Source organism: Octodon degus, unplaced genomic scaffold, assembly GCF_000260255.1.
Source record: "Octodon degus isolate 3935 unplaced genomic scaffold, OctDeg1.0 scaffold00027, whole genome shotgun sequence".
In the NCBI taxonomy this organism is placed as follows: domain Eukaryota; kingdom Metazoa; phylum Chordata; class Mammalia; order Rodentia; family Octodontidae; genus Octodon; species Octodon degus.
Window position 1 is genome coordinate 12,766,609 of NW_004524603.1, and position 4,726 is coordinate 12,771,334.

General features: G+C 38.9%; 1 pseudogene; it reads right to left on the minus strand.

The window, feature by feature from the left end:
• Nucleotides 1-2,193: 2,193 nt before the first annotated feature.
• Nucleotides 2,194-2,660, minus strand: LOC111816152 (annotated as a pseudogene).
• Between the last annotated feature and the right edge of the window lie 2,066 nt (nucleotides 2,661-4,726).

Consider the following 4,726-nt stretch of genomic DNA (forward strand, 5'->3'; position numbering starts at 1 on the left):
GAAGCAAACTTGTCTCTGTGTTCTCTTTGTGGAAGGATTTAAAAGTGCAGCTTCCGAGTCTTCAATAATTTTTGGATTACTCAGACTTTATTTGTTTCTTATTTTTTGAAGCCACGCATTGCTGAGATATGCTGACACAAAGGAATTTGTCTGCGTTACATAATTTTCATATTTACTGGCATAAAAATTGCATTGAATATTCAAATTCTATTGTTAAATGTTTGGACTTGTCATCTTATAGATCTCATTTTGTAGGTTTTCTTGATGAGCCTCAACAGACTTTTTTACTAATTTTATTTATCTCTTAAAGCTCTTCTTTTTGTGAATTTATTTTAGTTTATGATTTTTCTTTTTAACTTAATATTTTATGTTTAGTTTGAAGCTCTTTCCATTTTCTTTTCTTAGAGGTTTGATTGGTTTGATAGTCTTTTGTAATGTAGTTTTCAAGCTAAATTATTTTGTCACATAGTTTCTGCTACATTTTGTAGGTCGGTATGTCAAATTTTATCCAGCACAAGTTATTTTATGATTTTTATTGTGAGTTTTGTTAGATCTATGTGTTATTTTGTTATTTACTTTAGAAATAGACTAAAGTAGCCTTACCTGATGTAAAAATACACAATAATTTTGATTAACACAGTTCTTACTTTGTCTTGGTCTTAAACATCCTCCAGCCAAGTAGGAGCAAAAACTGGAGTAATTAGTAGTGTGTGAATGTGTTTATGTGTGTGTGTGTGTGTGTGTGTGTGAGAGAGAGAGAGAGAGAGAGAGAGAGAGAGAGAGAGAGAGAGAGAGAGAGAGAGAGACTCTAGCAATCTCCAGCTGCACCTGTAGCATCTTAACCTGTGTTCATGGAGTCCCGACTCCCAATCTCATTATCCCATTTGAAAAGATATTTTCCATTCTGTATGAGTGTGTTGCCATTACGTTATTTTAATGTATTTTGAAGGACTGTATACAAACATTGACCTCTTTATGCCTCTGTCTGTAAAATAAAGCTGTCTGCATAAATATTCAGCTACTAAGCTTTGTTAATTTGGTGGGACAAATTTTCTTTTATCTAGTTCAAATGAATGTTTATAATAACACGAGCCAGTCACTTCAAAGAAACTGTCTGAGCAACTACTTTGAAGATAAAAATATGCAATGTAATAACCATCGTTAATTTCCATGATCTTGTTTTGAAATTCTGTACCTTATAAGAAATAAAAAAAGAATAGGGCCAGATGCCAGGTTCTGAGATAGTTGTTAAGAATTTAAACTTTTTAATAGTCGCATAAAATGTAGATATCTTTATTTAGTGTATTCCTTGGCCCTTGCTGTAATTAAGAGAGCAGAACATTGGGTTTCTTACTGACAAAGCAGGGAGGAGTCAGTATGCCCTTAAACTCCACCTGTTATACTTGGGTAAGTACCTCCAGAAAAATAGAAGTTAATATTAAGGACAAAACACTTGTGCCAAATGCTACCTATTTTTGTTTGTTTTCTACCACTGTGAGGAGCTACTATACACCTTTAATATTTGGTCCCTGCTGTGTTGTTAACATGGTAATAAAATGAAACTAAGTGTCAATAACTTGCTAACTTCTTTGCCCTCTTTTCCAGACTATCAATGAATGAGGGGTCTTCAGGTAGCAAAACCCATCTTACTATGTCACTATCAGGTTAATTGGGGTGAAACTTTTGATCTGTAGTTTGGCAGGTTCAACATCCCCACAGCCTGAAGCTACCATGCAAAAAAGGACCAAAGGGCTGGTCCCAGATAGCTCAGTGGATTAAAGCACCTGCTTAGGTAAACGCAGGAACAAGAGTTCGATCCTCGGCATGCCATGCTGGCCCCACCCCCACACTGAGATGGCGATTGAAACTGGATGTGTTGGTACATGCCTGCAATCCCAGTGCTTAGGAGGTTACAAACAGGAGGATCACCAGGAGTTGAAATACTGACATCAATATTAAAATAAAAGTAAGTTTTACATAACAATCAAAAACACAAAAGACTGAAGAGACCCTATATGAAAATGGGATGACTCCATGGATGAAAACTGTATGCCAGGGGCAGGAATGAAGATGGTCCCCGCCCAGCCCTCCCAGTCAGCTAGTGACTGTAAGAGTGATTCTAGATTTGCAAAAGAGTAAATGAGTTCTTGCCAAACCAATCCCTTCCTTTCTGCAGAGCCACAGGACCTCTGCTTATGAGAGTGCAAACTTCTTGGCTTGTGCTCAAACCCTTTTCTCATATTCCACTCTGCTGGGGCAGTAGATCTTGTGGACCTCTGCTCAAGCTGGGTCTTCGCTATTTGGTTCACTTAGAAGTTCCTCTGTTCCTAATAAGATCTGTTTGATCGTGATGGCTGGCCTCCAGTCTTTATCGTCCTCCAGGATGGACAGGCACACTGAGCCTGAGGGGTAGCATTTGGGTGGAAGAGTGGTGGCTCAAATTTACATTTTGGTGGTGAGGATGGATAAGCATCTTTGAAAAGCATCCACAGCTTGAAAGAGCTTCCTTCCCAAGGAGCTCCCTTCTTTCCTGGGAGGGCACCCTCCCAGTTCATCAGCTTCATTGTACTGTCAGGATTCTTGGTAAAGCCAGATGGGTGGTCTTTTCTCTGAGCTTTTCTCTCCTGGGCAAATCTGCTGAAGGTGATCCCCGACATATTCGAAGTCCTTGGTGGCCTTGGCCTGATGGGTTACAGTGGGAAGGGCAGCATGACAGCCTTCAGTGGAGTTCTTAATTTTCTGGATATCTGTTTGAATCTGTTTCATGCATTCTAATTCTTTCCTGTGTTGTTTGTTCAGTGTTTTCATCATTTTTATATTCTCTATTTTTTTGCTTTTCTCAAAATGAATAATACTGGTGACACTCTGGTAAGCTCTGACCTTAGCCCCCAGTGCACAGGCATGGCTTGTGCTGGTGTTGTCCAAACTTTTAAGGACTTAGGAAGACCCTGAAAAGCTCACAGGACTCTGGAGAGTTGTGATCTGTGGGCTCAGTGTGCTCCAGTGAGGTGCTTTCCGGGCACCTGGTCCATCCATTTAAAAACTTGGGAGAACTCTGGGTAGCCCGCAAGAATCGGGTAAGCTCTGACACTTAGCACCCAGTGCACAGGTGTGGAGGTTGTGCTCATGCCAGTCCAACCTTTTAAAAATGTAGGAGGGATCCTGGTGAATCCGGCCAACACCCACCACCTATACTGAAGCCTTGTTGAGTGTCAGTCAGTTGGACCCACTAGTAGTGAGAGCTTTGGTGCACCCTACCCTGCTCCCCACTGTAGCAGAAATCTAAATGGCATACACTTCATCACTCTTCCACCACTGCTAAGTCTGGGCAACTACTGGGAGCTTCAAAACTGCCAAAACACAGGAGCAAAAGGCAATCTTCATCCTCTAGCCTACCCTGACCAAATCCAGGAGAAAAAGATGTACAATAAATCGTGACACCTGAAATTTCTGCAATGACAGCAACTGAAGTAAAGAAACAAGTCCATCAGGCTATAGAAGAAATAAGATCAGAAATAATCTCTCAGATAAAAACAATGACAACATTCATGAAAGAATTTCTCACCCTAGCTAAAGAAGACATAGAAAAAAATAGAGAATATAAAAATGATGAAAACACTGAATAAACAATACAGGAAAGAATTAGAATGCATGAAACAGCTTCAAACGGATATCTATGAAAGTAAGAACTCCACTGAAAGCTGGCAAAGCTGCTTGAATGAAATTGAAGATAGACTTTCAGACCTCAAAGACTGTGGTGCAGCTAATGAACGTGAACATTCATTCATGATAAAAATCCTAGAGGGAACCAGAATAGATGGTCTATATCTCAATGTGGTAAAAGCCACCTATGAGAAACCAACAGCGAACATCATACTTAGTGGGCAAAAACTGAGGACCTTCACTTTAAAATGAGGAACAAGACAAGGATGTCCGCTGTCTCCACTCCTATTCTACCTAGTACTGGAAACATTAGCCAGAGCAATGAGACAAGAGAGATAAATAAAATGAATAAGGATTGGAAGAGAAGAGGTGAAATTATAATTATTTGCTGACGACATGATACTCTAATAGAGAGCTCCAAAAGTTCCACCAAGAGTCTTGTAGATTTAATCACCAAATTAAGTATTAGCAGGATACAAAGTCAATACCTAAAAATCAGTAGCATTTTTGTACATGAAATATGAACACAAAGAGAGAAATTAGGGAATCCACATCTTTCATAATAACATCAAAAAATGAAATACTTAGGAATCAATCTCACAAAAGAAGTAAAAGATTTACACATTGAAAATTAGTATACTCTGAGAAAAGAGATTGAAGAGGATTTGAGAAAATGGAAAGGTATTCCTGCTCCTGGATAGGAAGAACCAACATCACGAAAATGGACATACTCTCAAAATTGTTATACAGATTCAATGCAATCTCAATTAAAATACCATTAGTATGCTTCACAGAACTAGATAAAATTTTCCTCAAATTCACTTTGACCCACAAAAGACCCAGAATATCAAAAGCAATTCTGGGAAACCAAGGAAAGGCAGATGGAATCACAATCCCTGACCTGGAATTATACTATTAATATAATCTGATAAAATCAGCATGATACTGGCATAGAGGTAGACCTTAGGATCAGTGGAACAGCGTATAGATGCAGATACAACTGCAAACACTGCTAGCCACCTAATATTTGATAAAGGGGTCAAACATGCTAACTGGAAGAAAG